The sequence below is a fragment of the Schistocerca americana genome, chromosome 8 (genome assembly GCF_021461395.2).
Source record: "Schistocerca americana isolate TAMUIC-IGC-003095 chromosome 8, iqSchAmer2.1, whole genome shotgun sequence".
Taxonomy (NCBI): Eukaryota; Metazoa; Arthropoda; class Insecta; order Orthoptera; family Acrididae; genus Schistocerca; species Schistocerca americana.
In genome coordinates, this window is record NC_060126.1 from 310,037,617 (window position 1) to 310,057,617 (window position 20,001).

The 20,001-nt window shown below is 41.0% G+C and overlaps 1 protein-coding gene across 1 annotated transcript in view; it reads right to left on the reverse strand.

Moving 5' to 3' along the window:
• The window catches only part of LOC124545792 (zinc finger protein 503-like), a gene marked incomplete at its 3' end in the record, with an annotated part of 415,142 nt that overhangs the window by 218,745 nt on the left and 176,396 nt on the right, over positions 1–20,001 (reverse strand). The gene's annotated exons all lie outside the window — the stretch shown is intronic.

The window sequence follows — 20,001 nt, forward strand, 5'->3', positions numbered from 1 at the left end:
AGTGCAGCTAGAAACTTGATATTAAACAAAATGTGTAAATAAATACATAAAGCAAGCCATATGGCATTTTTCTTAACTAGCAAGGCAATAGCTGTGAAATGTTTCTCATCGTTTCATTAGGCATTTCAGTAAATATCATAAATTACGAGCTCCACAGTATGCTTTCAACAAGGAGATGTCAGTAGCGCGGACAATGGCCTTCCCTTTCTTTTTTTTTTTTACCTGTGCTTCTGACGAGGCACTCACACTAATGGCTTGTTCTCCAGGCGTCTGACACACCTTGGTGCCCACGACGCATTATGTGCAGGTGGTCACTTAACTTTCGTACGGAAATATTTACGACAGCAGTTTCCGCTGCAGTGACAGTCATATAATGTGTAGAAACAAAATCCTATGAATATAACAGTGTCCAACAAAATTTTCAGTGGCATTGTGATACATTCACACATGATTCACACATGTACACACATTTCATAATTCTAAAGTACGATTCTTGATTTCCAACATCCTTTTCCATAAGTCAGAGTCCCTAATCACTATTCATTACTCCTTACCTTATTACACATATACGTATCCATCGACACTCGTCAATATTTCGTCTTTATAAATATGAAGCATACTCAAATAACTCATATAGCCTCAGCCTATTAATCGTAAACATACCTCAGCAGCATAATACACATCGTCGTCGTAAAAAAATAACATCATAACACCTCAGTCAAATCTCAAAATCGTCGTAGCTTTCTGCAATAATTTCAAACCCTAAAAAAATATTCTCTGCTCATTTCAATAATGTCATCTACCTCAAACGTACTTTAAAATCATGCTCCCTTACCAAATATATCATTCAAAGCTCTCATAGTATCACAATGGTTCCGAAAAAATATGAGCATTTCACAAAGTACAGACAAAATACAATTTCATAAGTGTGAAGCTATCCAACTGTGTAATTGCGTAAACATCTGTCACTGATGTAATAAAAAAAAGTTTAGATAGCTGTGTAATTTGTGTGTTAGAGAAATATGGTACCGATGTGTAAAGTTGTATAAGCAAATACCATATTAGCTAGGGTTCCTTGTGGTTGCCACACACATGGTACACAAAGTAAGCGTGTACTCCCCTGAGGATAAATGTAATTATGCCCTCAGGTGTTACAAATTACAGCAATGGAATGAAATGTATCACGGAAAACTTTCTTTGTAATTAAAAAATCTTTAAAAATAAATGTTTCAAGTACAAAATTAATCACTCAAATACGTGTACTGTAGCGCTAAATGTGCGTCTTGTTGCAACATAATCTGTGTGGAAGTGTCGTAGTTATCGTCCTCTGAAAGCTAAGTTCTGCAGAAGCCAATGTACTTACCTCATGATAAACAAAAGTGAAATGCTTTGCGTAGAGATATCTTAGTTATTACGCTTATTGTTGTGATGATGAAAGTACTGTGCTGTAACGTATTGTTGTGCTATGGAAAAGGCTGTCTCCTTGTAGCTATACCACAAAAGTTACTAATAAAACATGTTTTGATTTCCAGAAGAATTCAGAAAACTGTGCAGATATAAAACAGATACACCGCAAAAGCAACATTGTAAATTGTCACTCATTAGTAGCGTCGTGATAAAAATCGTGTAGCTGTCACATAAACTAACCTCTGTGTCATCTGGTATCTCTCAGAAAGCACTTTAAATTCAGAATGTATTTTCAAATAAACCAAAATGTTGCATTAAAATCTCATTAGCAGTACTGGTAAATGTTCTAAGTATGTGAGCCTTATAGTCGTTACGTAATCGTGCAACAAACAAGCAAGAATGTACACACACAATAACACTGTGACGTCTGTTTACTATAACAATGCATTCGTCATTTCTGTTTAAATAAGTTCTCTTGGTTCTTGATTGGATATTTAACTTCAAACATTGTTGCATGGTAACAGTTTCTAAAGCATACTAGTAACGTGAAGTGAAACGTTTTATGGCAAAGACAAAGTTAAAAGGCAGATTATCTGTCAATAAATGGTTTTACATGAGAAATGTGGTGTAAACCTTTACTCTTCCTAGTACGCAGAGTTTCAACTTCAACGCAATTATCATGTGGTATACGTCGGATTCTGTAAGGTCCATTGTAAACTAGAAAGAATTTGTGACTCAAGTGTTTCTTCTTATGTGACAATGAATGAGCTTTAATGAGAACTTTCTGACCAATATACAACTTCTTTGCATTTGCTTTACCGTGTAGTTTTCTCCTTTTGTCTGCTGCAGATTTTATATTTTTAAGAGCCAAATCAATTATGTCTTTGTGTCGAAGTTTACGTGTATTCGGGAAAGGTACAAGCTCTCTGATTCTGTTCGATGGTTCTTCATTCTTCAGTACAAGAGTAGGTGGTAAAGCAATGGAGTCGTGAGGCATTTCATTCAGCACGTTTTGAAATAAGTGTAAATATCTGTCCCAATGCTGATGCTTTCTGTGACAATAAAGTCTGCAAAGCTTATTGATTTCTTTCATAATCCGTTCAGACGGGTTGCAATGTGGTGAGTACAATGAGATAAAAACAGGTTTGATTTTATGGTTGCGAAGCATGCGTGACCAAACAGCAGATCTGAATTGCGGTCCGTTATCTGAAATGACTTTACTAACGTGTCCAACTTCACGTAAGAAATTTTTAACAAAGGCGTTGGATACAGATCGTCCAGTGGCTTTACGTAACGGTGTGAAAGAAACAAATTTTGAAGTAAGTTCAACAGCGACTAGAACGTACGAAAATCCATTAGATGTTCTGACAAGCGGTCCCAAGAGATCAACGGCAGCAAATTCTTTTAATTTAGAAGGAATGATAGGAAACAACGGAGCACGATGTGAGACAGTGGATGGTTTCGCCTTTTGACAAAGTTTACAAATAGACAAGACTCTTCGAATTCGCTTTTCCATATTGTTAAAATAACAAGTCGTTCGAAGAATATGATAACATTTTCGTGGGCCAAAATGTGCGTAGCTGAAATGAATGTACCAAATGAGCTTATTAACAAAATCGTCAGGAATGCAAAGTACCCATAGCTTGTCATCAACAGTGCAGCGTTTGAACAGTATGTTGTTTCTAACCAGATAATAATGCCGAATCTGTGTGTGTGTCTTTACATGCCATTTGCTCTTGATGTCTTTCCAAATCGGATCTTTATCTTGTTCATGAGCAATGTCCTTTAAAGATGTGGTGATGAAGTTTTCAAAGGCGACTTTCTGAATGTAAAGAATACTGAAATTTTTCTCGAGGTTGCCTTCTGTGGTACTTTTCTCAAGCCCAGCCGGTGCGCGTGACAGTGCGTCCGCAACAATGTTCTCCTTGCCGGGAATGTAGACTATTGTGAAGCGGAATTCTTGCAGAAACAATGCCCAACGTTTTAACCTGTCATGATTTAATTTTGAAGACATAAGAAATTGTAATGCACGATGATCACTGTATACTTTTACGTGCTTACCAGAAAGAAAGAAACGGAATTTGTTAAATGCCCAAACGATAGCTAAAGCTTCTAATTCAGTAACGGAATAATTTTTTTCAGATTTTGTTAGCACTCGGCTAGCAAAAGCAATGGTTTTCTGAACGGTAGTGTCATTTTCTATGGCTTCTTGAAATAAATGGGCACCAAGACCGACTTTAGAAGAATCCGTACTAAGGCAGAAATCTTGTGACAGATCAGGATGAGCTAGTATTGGCGCGTGAAGTAACGCTTCTTTCAAAGAATTGAATTCCAACTGTGCTTGTTCGTCCCAGTTCCAAATAGTATTTTTTCCAGTGAGAGAACAAAGTTTTGGTGTAACTAGAATTTGCATATTCAGAAAACGACGGTAAAAATTTACGAGACCTAGAAAACTGCGGACTTGTCTTTTTGTGGATGGAACTGGAATGGCTCTGATTGCTTCTAACTTTTCAGGATCCGGCTGAATGCCTTCAGAAGAAATAATATGTCCCAAAAACCTCACCTTTGACCTACCGAATTCAGACTTTTCCAAGTTAACTGTAATTCCAGATTCTGCAAAAATACGTAACAGACTGTTGAGGATGCGATTATGTTGTTCCCATGAAGCTTCCGCTATTAGAATATCGTCCACATATAAGGTGATGTTACGTTTTAAGAACTCAGGTAATATGGAATTTAGCCCGCGAATAAATGCTGCTGAAGAAATGTTCAAACCAAAGGGAAGTTTCCGAAACTGATAACAAACGCCGAAACAAAGGAAAGCTGTGTATTTTCTGCATTCTGGATGAAGTTCGATCTGATAAAAGCTGGATCTGAGATCAATGGAAGACAACACTTTTACACCATTAAAATTTTGAAGAAGTTCTTCCATCGTCTGCGGCCTGTCTGTTTCAGGAATAATGATAGTATTGATTTGTCTCGAATCTAAGACAAGTCTGATCGATCCATTTTTCTTTTAAACAACATGTAATGGATTGTTGTATGAGCTTACTGCAGGCTCAATAATGCCCTCGTCAAGCATAGATTGTATTTCTGTTCTAACACGGTCCCTATAATGTGCTGGAATTACATATGGTCTAACACAAAATTTAGTATGCTCACGAACACGAAATTGGTATTGAAATCCCTTGATTGTTCCTGTTTTATGAGTAAAAACTGTGGAATGTGCTTGTAAAATCTCAAAAAGGTCCTGCCTATCAGTGTCATTACAATTCTCAATTGTTTGAATTTTATTCTGAATTAACTTATTAATGTCAAATGCGCCGTCGATATCATCCCTGTCAGTACTTGCAGAGTGATTATTAGTGTCTAGTTCCGTAGAAAAGTCCGAACTGTTGTCTAACAGAAGGTAAAGCCGATTAATTTCCTCGTCATGGTTTGAGAGCCAGTCTTCAAATTTCAAAGCTATTGACTTACCTTCTTTCTCTAAACTTATTTCAGCATCGTGAAAGCTTAAGATTGCTTTGTATTCATTCAAAAAGTCTACTCCCAATATAATTTCCGTCGACAATAATGGAACAATAAGAAAGTTCGTAGAGAAGCTATGGCTTTGACAAAAGAATTCTAAGTTGGTTTGTTGGCGTACATCTACACTTTTTCCAAAGATTGCACCTTGTAATTTAATCTTACGTAACGGAAGTGTGGGGCAATCGTTCGATTCGTTGCATTTGCTAAAGGCTGTTTCACTAATTACTGAAATGGGACTGCCAGAGTCAAGTACTGCCGTAAATTTTACATCATTTACTGTAATGTGAATCACAGGATATGCAATATTGTTATGTTTTATGTCGTGTTCCTGGAGTAAGATGTCCCTAATGTCTTCCATTTTTACGTAATTACTAGCTACGGCAGCTGCGTCGTTAGTGTCATAAGAACGTTTTGTGGCTGCCATCGGTGTGAGTCATTGCCTATTGTCTCTTTGTTGGCGCGCGTCGTTATTGGGATTTGGAGACCTAACTTCTACAAATTCACCGTGACGAGAGGGCCCTGCTCTGTTTGAATCCCGCCAGTTCTGATGCAGTTCAGGTCTATCGTTACGATCATATCGTCTGTCGTCATGTCGGTAGATGCCATAGTTTCTTTCTTGTCGGTCACGTGGTGGAGAATTTCTCCCTGAATCGAAACTGCGCGCTGGACCGTTGCGTCTAAAGTTATTCTGTCTCCCCTGATAATATTTATTTTGGTTCCCATATTGTCTGTTTCTCTGATTGTCTCTGTGATAGTCATTACCACGGAGAGGTGATCTTTCCCTGTAGTTATTACTACTCTGCCAACGGTTGTCATACGGGTGGTGTCTATTTTGGTCACGATTTGTGTTGTGAGAATAGCCTTGTCGTGTCCAGTTATTACTTCTTTCATCGCGGATTTGCGACGGATGTGACCTGTAATTGTTGTGTTCCTGGTTTCGCGTTCCGCAATTGTCAGTGTCAATTTCTAATTCTTGTAACAGTCCCTGAAAAGCTTCAATGTCGTCTTTGCAACGTCCTGCTAAAATAATATGTCGTAAATGTTCAGGCAGTTTGATTAAGCAAATGCGGATGAGTTCTGAGGGGCTGTATGGGTTTGACAGGTATTGATTCTTGTGCAACATGTCTTCAAAATATTTCACAAGACTGGAAAATTCAGATTGTTCGAAGTGTTTCATCATTATGATGTTATGTTTTACACGGTCTTGTGTAGCTTGAGACCAATATGCTGAGAGGAAGGCATGGTAAAACTCTCCTTCACTGTGGCAATCGTGAATTACCGATCGCATTCTTACAGCTGGTTCATTCTCCAAGTAGCCACACATAAATTCTAATCTGTGTTCTAACGACCAGTTGGGAGGAAAACAATGAGAGAATTGATGGAGCCATGCTTGTGGATGAATGTCGTTGCCAGAATTCTTAAATGTTTTGAATTTACGTGTAGTAATGAACAGCTTATAGTCAAAATCATCATGTCGGCGAGTCGCATATCGGTCATTGTTAGGTCGTGTCGGCCGTTCCATCTCAAAATTCGGTGCACATTGCCAATTTCTTTCATAACTTCCGAAATGCCCTGTGTTATTATTTTGCGGCTTTTCCGTGTTTCTAAGTCCCTCTTCCCGTGTTGGAGCGCGAGTGTCTTCTGAAATACGTAATTCTTGTATTACCTGTGTCAGCTGATCTTGTACTTCCCGGATTTCTCTTTGGTGTTGCGTATCAATTTGATTCAGATTTTGTTTCAGTTTCCTAATTTGTGCGTTCTGTTCTGTGTCATTAAAGACTACCGGTTTTGCGTCATTCAGATTATCATCTACCTTCGCAGATAAATTATTTAGCTGATCCGAAAGTTCAACTACTTTCTCTGATAATGAACACATTTCCTCAGTGTGTTTTTCTGAACCAAGTTTCAGAGTGTCCATTTGTGTTGAAATCGAATCTACTGTGTCCTTTAAGTTATCCTGAGTTTTTGCAAGTTGCGTAACCGAATCGGTAGATGCAACTGAGTCAGTTTTAGCTTGCAAGGTGTTGTGATTTTCATGAACAATAGTTTGCAGTTCTTTTATGGCTGCTTCGTGATTCTGTAATGCATTTTCATGACGCGAAAAAATAGGTTGAAAATGCTCACAAATTTGAGTTTTTACGTCATTACAGACTTTTTGACATTTCGATTCAATGTTATGTAACTCAGCAGTTAAATCCTCACGTGTTTGTTCGAGAGTTTGTTCCAATGAGTCTAACTTTTTGAGATTTTGTTCCACTGTGTCTAACTGTTGCTGTGTATGTCTCTGGTGTTGTTCCATTGTGTCTAACTTTTCAAGCTTTTGCTGTGTTTGTCTCTGATTTTGTTCCATTTGTTGCATTAATTGCAATAATAATGTATTAGTGTCTGGAATCTGTTTCTCTACGCTTTTCGGCAGTGCATTTGCACCGGCAACATTCACATTTTGACAAGCAGAAAATGCGTCTTGACTTATTTGAGAAAACGGTGATAATCCAAAACCTGAATCTACAGTATTTGCGAAATTGTGTCCTGTCATTTCGGATTCCTGAGGCGAGCTGTTGCCGACCGATCGATCGATAATGCTTCCCTGTTCACTACCTGTTTCACTGTCTACACCATTGTTTGCAGCCCGCTCCATTTCCCTATTCACAATTACCAAATTACTACTTTGAACATCAGTTAATTCATTACTCTGCGGCGCTAACACACTGCTTTCATTTGCACTGTCATTTCTCAGTTTACTTTGGAGCCTAGTATTACGTTTTTCACACGCCATTATTGTCACAGTATTTCACACGACAACACAGAAAAACACAATTTGAAGATCAAAAATAAGAGAACACATTAACATAGCACTGAAAATAATATCTAGTTAATTGCAAGCGCAGCTGCGAAATACTTGCTGCAAATCTACATGCATGCCACAACTGTTTTACTATACAACAATGAAAGACTGCAACTACAAAGGAAATTCTCTCTACAATTACGCGCTAGCAATAAACAAAATCTACACTAAATACACAAACTACAAGAAAAAATCAGAAGATTCCAGTGAGGTATCCTAGGCTAAGGGTCGACATATGAAACGTCCCCTTTGAACAATTTTACATGACTGTGCTTAACCTGACACACAATATTTTTAGCGCAACGCAATCTGACTTTCAAAACTCCCTACTAAAGAATGGCCCTGACAAACATTAAACTATACCTTTCACAAAACACTTACCTCACAAAAATCTTCGCTGCTCAAGCTACTGCAATACAGCGAGCGCCACTACTGCCAGCTAAATAAAAGATTCAAACTACTGAAGGCACTAACTACTGATAGGGGTAGTTAGCAAATGAAAGATATTAATAGAGAGCAAACAATGTATTTACCTTAATATCATCACAAATCATAATATATATATATCAGTTCATGACAAACTGCAAACCTCCGCCATCTCTCTCCCCACATCCACCAGTGCTGGCGGCTCACCTCCAACTGCGCAACGCTATGCGCTGTTAACAGCCAGCTGCCTAACACTACAATGGCGAGTATTACAACAACGCAAAGCAGCCACAGACTGCACACAGCACAGCCAGTGATTTTCATACAGAGGTGGCATTACCAATAAAAAAACCTAAACAGCCTACTTACATAGAGAAAACATAAACAGCCTACTTACATAGAGAAAACATAAACAGCCTACTTACAGTAGTAGTTTTCTTGTAAGATGAGGAGGTGTTTTTTGTTGCTGTTTATCCTACTGGTCTGCGTCTTCTCTGAAATTTCCACATCAGTAACGACCAACAACAACATAAACACATTTCCCTAAAGCGATTTATATACATTCTTACACATACATTTCAAAATTCTATGCTGAGGAAAGAAGACCGAAACCTACTTCATAAGTTTAATATACCCTGTGAACGTCAATGAGAATGCTGGTTAATTCATCTCGTGCCTCCATCCACGTGGCTATGTCGGAATTGCACGACGTTTCGATATCATTCTCATCATTTTCTGGCAACCAGGTAATTATCGCAACGTCGCGAATTTCGACGCACCCTTTCAGATGGAAGCCAAAGAGTGAAAGCGTACATTTACATATCAGTGAGAATGGTTCACAATATTAGCATTCTAATTAATACGTTTGTCAAAAATGTAAGCCGGTCGGAGTGGCCGAGCGGTTCTAAGCGAATCCTGCCTCGAGCATGGATGTGTGTGATATCCATAGGTTAGTTAGGTTTAAGTAGTTCTAAGTTCTAGGGGACTGATGATCACAGACGTTAAGTCCCATAGTGCTCAGAGCCATTTGAACCAAAAATGTAAATACAACAGTCACCATCTGATTTTGCAGCTCCTTCAGTAGCATGTTTGCAGACATAATTACAGGATTTCAGATCCACCTGTTATTCAAACAACTGTTTACATAAAGAACATGTTTCAGCACTAGTTTTGTACCATCGTCAATGAGTTTTCTTTGTTCGCTTCTTAAGTGGTTCAAATGGCTCTGAGCACTATGGGACTTAACATCTGTGGTCATCAGTCCCCTAGAACTTAGAACTACTTAAACGTAACTAACCTAAGGACATCACACACATCCATGCACAAGGCAGGATTCGAACCTGCAACCGTAGCAGTCGCACGGTTCCGGACTGAGCGCCTAGAACCGCTAGACCACCGCGGCCGGCTTTTTAAACCTAACTAACCTAAGGACATCATACACATCCCTGCCCGAGACAGGATTCGAACCTGCGACCGTAGTGATCGCGCGGTTCGAGACTGTAGCGCCTAGAACCGCTCGGCCACCCCGACCAGCCTTTGGCTTCTTAAGTTTCTTTGTATTATTGGGCTACGTAGAACTCTTTGTACGTTAATGGATGTTGGTAGCTTGTCATTGTTAGTTTCAAAATATGTTTTCAAATCTGCATTCTCATCTGTTGTTGAAATGTACACAAAAATACTGTTCACACAACAGCAACATTAACACTGTGTTTTGTATTTTGAAAAGTATTATTTGCGAGTGAAAGTAAGCAAAACATGTATTGTGTTTGTGTGTGCATTTAAAAAGCGAGTGAGAATGCGGATAATAGTGATGTACAGAGGGTCTTACATAACCCAATAATGCACAAAAAGTTCAGAACTGAATAAGAAATACCCTCTAACGATGGCAACAAGATACTAAAACATGTTTGTGTTAGTATAAAAAACAGTTGTTTACATAGCAGCAATCTCGTCACGGTCTCACTCCTTTAGAGAATAACGTCTAATCTTCTTCTTCTTCTTCTTCTTGCTTTACGGCCTCTGTAGGACCACGGATAGCCCCTTCATGGACTGCATTTTCCTCTTCTTCTCCCATGCTTTTAACTGTCCATGAACTACCTTTTTGGATGCGCAATCTATGACCGTAATAAGTTGTCACCTTCCTTGAAAAAAAGATGAAGGGCGAATGTTTAATCCTCTAGCCGCATCTAAGTACGCCAGCTTCTTATCTATTAGTGACTCCCAGGCATAGATGGCCATTCACCGAATTCATTGTCTGTGAGGTGAATAACAAAGTTGTCTTCAAATTTCCTCCAAATAATCTCGCAGTTTGGGTCCCCCCACTTGGCTTGACAAATACCAGCGTAGCAATAAACATGAACAATAAATAGCTGTAACCCTCTTGTTGATAAAGGGCACCCAGCGTCCACACAAGCCCGAAAAGAGCCCTCCTTCCTTCTTAGCAGGAGATAATGAGGCGTTCAATAAAAGAAAACCAAAAGTCTCTTCTCATTCTCTCAACCCATATGTCACATGCATAATAACTATTTCAAGCGCAGTGTTGCTAGCTTACATTTTATAGTGTAAATTATTGTTGAAAAGATAAATTTAGCTACGACGTTATTTGCTTTATGTTTACCAGAGTTATTCGTATTTTTCAGGCTCTGTACTTCAGTCGGTGAAAACGGATCATTTTGGATCACAATGTTGTTCTTCTATCTGTTCGTCTTTTAAGGCGCTTTTTTCTCTGCAGAAACTGCAAAAAGGTGGGAATTTAAAGAGATGGGACCTGGATAAACTGACTAAACCAGAGTTTGTACAGAGTTTCAGGTAGAGCATAGGGGAACACTTGACAGGAATGGGGGAAAGTAATACAGTACAAGAAGAATGGGTAGCTCTGAGGGATGAAGTAGTGAAGGCAGCAGAGCATCAAGTAGGTAAAAAGACGAGGGCTAGTAGAACTCCTTGGGTAACAGAAGAAAGATTGAATTTAATTGATGAATGGAGAAAATATGAAAACGCAGTGAATGAAGCAGGCAAAAATGAATACATACGTCTCAAATATGAGATCGACAGGAAGTGCAAAATGGCTAAGCAGGGATGGCTAGAGGACAAATGTAAGGATGTAGAGGCTTATCTCACTAGGTGTAATATAGATACTGCCTACAGGAAAATAAAAGAGGCCTTTGGAGAAAAGAGAACCACTTGCATGAACATCAAGAGCTCAGATGGAAACCCAGTTCTAACCAAAGAAGGGAAAGCAGAAAGGTGGAAGGAGCATATAGAGAGTCTATGCAAGGGCGATGTACTGGACGACAATATTATGGAAATGGAAGAGGATGTAGATGAAGATGAAATGGGAGATACGATACTGCGTGAAGAGTTTGACAGAGCACTGAAAGACCTGAGTCGAAACAAGGCCCCCGGAGTAGACAACATTCCATTGGAACTACTGACGGCCTTGGGAGAGCCAGTCCTGACAAAACTCTACCATCTGGTGAGCAAGATGTATGAAACAGGCGAAATACCCTCATACTTCAAGAAGAATATAATAATTCCAATCTCAAAGAAAGCACGTGTTGACAGATGTGAAAATTACCGAACTATCAGTTTAATAAGTCACAGCTGCATAATACTAACCCGAATTCTTTACAGACGAGTAGAAAAACTAGTAGAAGCCGACCTCGGGGAAGATCAGTTTAGATTCCGTAGAAATGTTGGAACACGTGAGTCAATACTGACCCTACGACTTATCTTAGAAGCTAGATTAAGGAAGGGCAAATCTACGTTTCTAGCATTTGTGGACTTAGAGAAAGCTTTTGACAATGTTGATTGGAATACGCTCTTTCAAATTCTAAAGGTGGCAGGGGTAAAATACAGGGAGCGAAAGACTATTTACAATTTGTACAGAAACCAGATGGCAGTTATAAGAGTCGAGGGGCATCAAAGGGAAGCAGTGGTTGGGAAGGAGTGAGACAGGGTTGTAGCCTCTCCCCGATGTTATTCAATCTGTATATTGAGCAAGCAGTTAGGGAAACAAAAGAAAACTTCGGAGTAGGTATTAAAATCCATGGAGAACAAATAAAAACATTGAGGTTCGCCGATGACATTGTAATTCTGTCAGAGACAGCAAAGGACTTGGAAGAGCAGTTGAACGGAATGGATAGTGTCTTGAAAGGAGGATATAAGATGAACATCAACAACAGCAAAACGAGGATAATGGATAATTAAGTCGGGTGATGCTGAGGGAATTAGATTAGGAAATGAGACACTTAAAGTAGTAAAGTAGTTTTGCTATTTGGGGAAGAAAGTAACTGACGATGGTCGAAGTAGAGAGGATATAAAATGTAGACTGGCAATGGGACGGAAAGAAGAGAAATTTGTTAACATCGAGTATAGATTTAAGTGTCAGGAAGTCATTTCTGAATATATTTGTATGGAGTGTAGCCATGTATGGAACTGAAACATGGACGATAAATAGTTTGGACAAGAAGAGAATAGAAGATTTCGAAATGTGGTGCTACAGAAGAATGCTGAAGATTAGATGGGTAGATCACATAACTAATGAGGAAGTATTGAATAGGATTGGGGAGAAGTTTGTGGCACAACTTGACCAGAAGAAGTGATCGGTTGGTAGGACATGTTCTGAGGCATCAAGGTATCACCAATTTAGTATTGGAGGGCAGCGTGGAGGGTAAAAATCGTAGAGGGAGACCAAGAGATGAATACACTAAGCAGATTCAGAAGGATGTAGGTTGCAGTAGGTACTGGGAGATGAAGAAGCTTGCACAAGATAGAGTAGCATGGAGAGCTTCATCAAACCAGTCTCAGGACTGAAGACCCCTACAACAACAACAACATCTACTCACGTAATTAATTTTGTACGGAACCCGCAGAGATCGAGTCCTACTTGCATTTTCCCGGCTTTTCTTGTTATTGCCTAATTTACAGATCGGTTATGTGCAGAAGACGAAAATTTTGGGACGGTTATCGCTAGTTCCGCATCATGGCGTGTCTTGTTTGTATGACTGAAGAGGGAAATCTCCGTAGGACATTCAGAGTGCCGCATTCCTAAGTCGGCGCTCCTGTAAACAGACGACTACGAGTCCACACGCAAAAGCAGCCAGAGAACAAGAATACATTCCATTTCTCTGGCACTAAGCGTAACTGACGACTATGCTTTACACAAATCGAAGATGTTCTAGATAGTGGCTCGGTTCCTCTGTTCCCGTCCTCAATTCCGGATTAAAATCACCATAAAATCATCTTCACATGGAATCAATCCAGCGCATGCTCTGTTACACATATGCGGGATGTAGATAAAGATTTCGGACAGTTTTTACAGGGTTTATCAAACTGTCACAAAAAACTTCTATGAATTGTAGAGGGAGCCAGGAAAGTTAAATTCAGAGTGGGAATACTTGTCTGAAAACGTCATCTAACAACGTTCCAGGTTACTGAAAATGTTCGGTACAAGTTCTGTCAGTATCGTATCAGAGATGCAGTTTCCGTTATCTTCATCTTTCCAAACTGCAGTTGTCGTACAAGAAACATAAGCAATAACACAGATTTAAATAATTCGTTTTTTCTTTAACGCAATGGTAATGAAACAAAAGTATACACATAAAATGAGAGCAAAACCAAACTACCTTTTCCAGTCGGTAAAGCACATAATTTATTTTCGAAAGTAGGCATTATTTATCAGGCTATCATTAAAAGGAAACGAAATTATGGGAATTACTCAAAGTGCCCACCTTAATGCATTGCTACGCTTTTGACACGACTGACGGCCACGGTCGAATGAGCGACCTTGTGTGAATTTCCTGGACGTTAGTCCCTACCCTCAGTAATTTTATATAGGCCGTCATTACACAATTTGAAAACGTTCCGCTATTATCCTGAAACATTTATAATTCAAAATTTCGTGCAGAACGCAAGGATGAGCAGAAATAGTTACGAATACAGCTATGTATAGCGACATATGACTAAAACATGCAAGTGATTAAGACGCTCAGGAGGGACGAACGAAAACAACCTTGTTACAACCATTCTATGTCGCACATAAGAGGTCATGAGAATAAGATAAGTGCGATTAGGGCGTCTACCGACGCATGTAGACAAGCAGTCGCTAACATTCGTTATGAGTACTCTGTGCCAAGCTCTGTATAGCTTAGATCTACACTGCTGGCCACTAAAATACGAACACCAGTCGTCAAATTGGCATGGAGTGTACTAAATGCCTGGATATGCAGGTGACCGCATTTCACCGCAGCTGCGCACAGTGGGTGAGTTTAATGACATCTACATTCTGCATAAAGGGAGTTTGCATAGAGGGTTTCGCATTCAGAAATCGCATTTTAATTATTAGTGTGAAGATTGTGTTATTCCTCGTGTAAGAAGGGGAATGGTCTACTGGCACGCGTCAGTTTCGACGACGACAGGATAGTCGCCTGTTAAAACTGTGCTTTATCATGCCTTGATACTGTTGCTCGTGTTAGTCTGGATTCCATGACTGTCATGTGAATATGGAATTGGTGGCTTCAGGAGGGCCAAACTTAACACGATACGGTCCCCTGTGTAAAGCGCCCGAGAGAACAGACATATTGTTCGCACTGCTGTGCCAAGGATCGTACAGCCACCTCACGTCCTTTGTGTCAAAAAACGGATCGTTTGCAGCAAGAGACGTATTCACATCGACAGTCCGTCGACATCTGGAGCGCTGTTGACTGTGAACGCGGAGACCATTGCTGCAGCATCCCTTGATGTGGCAGCTGAGAGAGACGCCTTAACAGATGTGCCCCCAGCAACAACACTCGGACTCGAGGGCCACCACGTCGTCTTTCCACTCGAGTCCCGGTTCTGTTTCCTGCTTCTCGGTTGATTCATCCTTGGAAGGAAGCTCTGTGGAGAACAAAAGTTGCCAAATTGCGTTCCTCGGCAACATACGAGCCCATCATCTAGAATGGTGTTATAGTGGCTCCACGGTTTAAACAAGACGATCACCACTGCTTAGCATAACTGGTAATCTGAACAGCAGCCGTTACATTTCAGTCGTATTAAGGCCGGTAGGTGTGCCTTATATTCGAGGTATCAGACACGTTACTTTTCATAAAATAACCGAAGACTGACGCCGGCCAGTGTGGCCGAGCGGTTCTGAGCGCTTCAGTCTGCAACCGCGCGACCACTACGGTCGCAGGTTCGAATCCTGCCTCGGTCATGGATGTTTGTGATGTTCTTAGGTTAGTTAGGTTTAAGTAGTTCTAAGTTCTAGGGGACTGATGACCTAAGATGTTAAGTCCCATAGTGCTCAGAGACATTTGAACCATTTTTCAAGACTGACGGATACCGTGTCAAATTCTATCCAACTGACACTTTAGAACGTCAAAATCCCGAGCTGGTTCGAGAGTCCTGCCCATAATGCTCTAAAAATTTTCAACTGGGAAGAGATTCGACTTCCTTGCTCGCCTAGGCTGGATTTGGCAAGACAAGCAGTAGAAACTCTCTCCATGTGCGCACGGCATTATCTTGCAGAAATGTAAGCCCAGGATAGTTGCTATGAAGGTCAACAAAACGGGGTGTAGAATATCGTCGACGACCCGCTGTGCTGTAAGGGTGCTGAGGATGTCAACCAAACGGGTCCTGCTGTGAAAAGAAATAATACCCCAAACCATCAGTTATGGTTTTAGTGCTGTATGACGTGCGACAGGCAGGTTTGGTATCCCAGAAACCTCTTCGCTGATCATCGGGGCTCATTTCGAAGCGGAACCCAACACTGCAGTCCCAGTCTGAAGACGTGTCTGGAGACACTCCGGGCAGCGGTGGGATACCAACCTGGTTGTCGCTCGTCATACGGCACTAAAAACATAACTGATGGTTTGGGGTATTATTTCTTTTCCCAGCAGGACCCGTTTGGTTGACACCCGTAGCATCCTTACAGCACAGTTGTACGTCGATAATATTTTACGACTCATATTGTTGCCTTTCGTGGCAAGCCATCCTGAGCTTACCTTTCAGCAAGATAAAGCCCACCTGCACACGGGCAGAGTTTCTGCAGCTTGTCTTCGTACTTGCCAAACCTTACGTTGGCCAACAAGGTCGCTGGATCTCTCCACAACTGAGAACGGTTGAAGCATCAGGGGCAGGGCCCTCCAACCGGCTCGGCATTTTAACGATCTAATGAGACAATTGGATAGAATTTGGCACTATATCCCTCAGGAGGACATCGAACAACTCTATTCATTAATGGGAAGAAGAGTAACTGCTTGGATAGGGGCCAGACGTGGACCAACGCATCAGTGATTTGCTCAGATTTTGGAACTTTTTCTCTTCTAAATCATCCAATTTTTCTGAAATTGTATTCATTTATTTGTATGTATAAGTACATCACATCTACCGATTTCTATTCCATTCGAACACTTCCTCCATCCCGTGTCTTTTTCTTTGTGTATATGCAATACGGGAGATAAAACAATCAACCATTATATTTAGGATGTGGTACTTGGATATGTTTTCTGTAAGCGGAGAGAGCAGATAATCACTCTGTTACGGATGCGTTCCCAAACTGGCATCCACTATAATGAGGAAAATGACGTATAAGTGAACCAAGCAGCATCTGCAGGAACTGTTCCGTGTAGGCAGTACTTGCGAGAAGTCAACAGCCACGGAAAACAGCGATGGCAAGAGATGTGGAAAGGGTACCAAAAAACGAGAGGTTGATTGATATGATGCGGCACTATTGCCACAAGTTCCTACATTGCCGTGGTTTCTAGGGACGCATTTTGACCGATCTACGATTTCCACCATCATTCGAGTCCGTTTTAACCATGCCCTTTTCCTCTACTGCTATACAATGTCGACATTTACGTTTCGCCAGCATGTGAGTGTGTTTCTAAATCAGAAGCTAAAGCACATCTTATTTTTGTCTCCCACATTTATTATCTGAAGTATTTCTTGTTGATGGGTCACTTTTTCCGTCAATAAGCTTCTTTTGGTTACTAAAAACGCTCGCCTTCATAAAGTGGTTGCTAATTACCTTAAGAGTGTAGGGAATAATCTGTAGATTTTAATAGTATTCAAATTTTCAGTTATCTTTAACGCTCGTGATCCATTTTAAGAAATAGTGTGAACTGATAATACAAAAATGTCTAGTTTACTTATCAAGCTATTTGTTAAAATTTTTCTGTCGAACAAAATTGAGCCCAGTTTGCGCGTTCAATTCTGTTCAAATGTTCAAATGCGTGTGAAACCTTATGGGACTTAACTGCTAAGGTCATCAGTCCCTAAGCTTACACACTACTTAACCTAAATTAACCTAAGGACAAACGCACACACCCAAGCCCGAGGGAGGACTCGAACCTCCGCCGGGACCAGCCGCACAGTCCATGACTACAGCGCCACAGACCGCTCGGCTAATCCCGCGCGGCTTCAATTCTATAAGTATGCATTCATGTATTTTCTTTCTACAATCATATATTCTATGTAAACATGTGTTTTAGATGGCTAAATAGAAAATAAACTCTGTAGGTCAATTAGAATAAACAAAAAAATCTTTGACGCACTGAAAATTTGCGGTCATGGACTGCCAACAAACTGGCACGCCACTGCTCACCAGCCACTGAGTCGATGAACCTCGGCAAAGCGGAAGTAAAAAATTAGGATGTGCACGACGCTTCACTCGCAGGTCGCTGGTTCCTACTTTCATACACGAGAGTATAGTGCGAGAGGACTCAATGCCCTACTCTTACTTCCTGTCAGATTGTAATATAAAACACAAGGTAAAGCATCTATAAGATCGCTGTTCTCCATTCATGTTCATGGCAGGTATTACTAGAACACAAAACTCCAGGTAGGCGCTTCCGAAAATGCTACAGAGTTCGCAACACAGTTACAGAGTTCCCAACAGGGACCACATTATACTGGATACTTTAATTTGCCTAGCTGCAAAATGCAGCACTAGAAGCCACTACATGAGCCTAAAGTCAGTAAATGAGAGAGAGAGAGAGAAAGAGAGAGAGAGAGAGAGAGAGAGAGAGAGAGAGAGAGAGAGAGAGAGAACTGGACAGGGCGGATACAAACAAACTGAGACCAGGATTAAATGAGGTCCATGTTCGTGCTTAACCCTAGTATCCTACCAATATTCGATCCGATGAACACATTCCCCTTCAACAAACTCCCCCCCCCCCCCCTCTCCTCACCCCTCCTCTTCTTCTTATGGAAGGGAGAGGCGCGCTCTCCTGTAGCAGCGCCAGGAGGGTCTGTTAGGCTCTGTGATTCCGCCTGCGGAAGTGACCTAGATCGCTCTTCGATGAGGTAAACCATATTTCGTCCCGAAATTACAGCTTCGACTAGACGAAGTCATAGGTGGGCACGTAAAAGCTGATTCGTCGAAACGACTAACGCATAGCACTCACGAACAAAATGGACTCGCCGATTCGACGAATGTTTAGTAGTGAGCGACCAGGTTGCTAAAGGTATCTGACTGGATGTTTGTTGGAAAGAAAATTTTGTTTTACAGTGGGTTGAGGTACCTATTACGTAACTTTCATTTTCTTTTCTTGTTCTGATGAATTACCCGAAACGGAGAGTTATGGATGCGATCGAATCAGATCATCATCTGATGATTCTGACAAAGACCACAACGTCGAAGAAGAAGACATCGTTTCCAGTGACACTATGCACTCTGTATCAGATTGGGGTGAAGAAACATTTAACGCAATGGTGACCCAAACTGAGAAGGGAGCGCCGCTTTGGAAAAACAAGAAGAAGCCGAAACAGTCAACTATTCGCCCCAAAAATAATCGCACGAAAACTTTGCAGAACACAAGTAACGACAGTGGTTCAAGGAAGAAGAGTTCCTCTGGAGCTTCCCAGGTGTCTGCCATAGCGCTGTCCTGAGGACATAACTTCCCTTACATCTTGTTGCCATGTGAAGGCGAGCTAATGTGTAAGACAGATACGGCTGTAAAACGAAAGGTCAGCGCCGAACCACTGGCACAACACCAGCAGTGAAGATAGTGCATATTCGCCAATGGATATACATGTTACATTCTAAAAAGATTTGAGTTACTTTTCTCAGATGACATCCTTGTTCTGTTATTTGAGTAACTATTGTTTGTAGTCTATACTCCTGGCGCGTGATGACATAAATTATCGTGTAAGAGTTGATGCAATTTTCTTCTGTGTGCTTATTCCGTATTATTCCCGGTTGGTGTAAAATACACTGAAGAGCCAAAGAAACTGGTACACCTGCCTAACATCGTGTAGGGCCCCCGCGAGCAGGCAAAAGTGCCGCAACACGACGTGGCATGGACTCGACTAATGTCTGAAGTAGTGTTGGAGGGAACTAACACCATGAATCCTGCAGGACTGTCCATAAATCCGCAAGGGCACAAGGGGGTGGAGATCTCTCCTGAACAGCACGTTGCAAGACATCCCAGATATGCTCTGTAATGTTAATATCTGGGGAGTCTGGTGGTCAGCGGAAGTGTTTCAGCTCAGGACTGTCTTCCTGCAGTCACTCTGTAGCAATTCTGGACGTGTGGGGTGTCGCATTATCCTGCTGCAATTGCCCCAGTCCATGGGAATGCACAATGGACATGAATGGATGCAGGAGATAAGACAGGATGCTTACGTACGTGTCACCTATCACAGTCGTACCTAGGCGTATCAGGGCTCCCATATCACTCCAACTGCATCACGCCCCACACCATTTCAGAGCCTCCACCAGCTTGAACAGGCCTCTGCTGACATGCAGGGTCCGGGAATTCATAAGGTGGTCTCCATACCCGTACACGTCCATCGATACAATTTTAAACGAT